Here is a 326-nt window from a genome sequence, read left to right on the forward strand (position 1 = left end):
GTGGAAAAGTGTTCCCTTTCCTCCATAACTCCACCAGCATTTGTTATTGATTTTTTGATGATACGTCTTCTTTCTGGGGTGAGATGGAATCTCGCTGTTGTTTTAATTTCCATTTCTTGAATGACCAACGATGTTGAATATTTTTTCACATATTTATTTGCCATTTGTATTTCTTTATCTGAGAAGTGTGTATTCATCTCAGATGCCCATTTTTGGATTGGATCTTTCAATCCTGAGGGACTGATTTTTAAAAGTTCCTTATATGTTCTAGCTATAACTAATTTGTCTGAAGGATGGTTGGCTAAATGTTTTTTCCCAATTCTTGG

Source organism: Chinchilla lanigera, unplaced genomic scaffold (genome assembly GCF_000276665.1).
Source record: "Chinchilla lanigera isolate Chin_1 unplaced genomic scaffold, ChiLan1.0 scaffold00028, whole genome shotgun sequence".
Classification (NCBI taxonomy): Eukaryota; Metazoa; Chordata; class Mammalia; order Rodentia; family Chinchillidae; genus Chinchilla; species Chinchilla lanigera.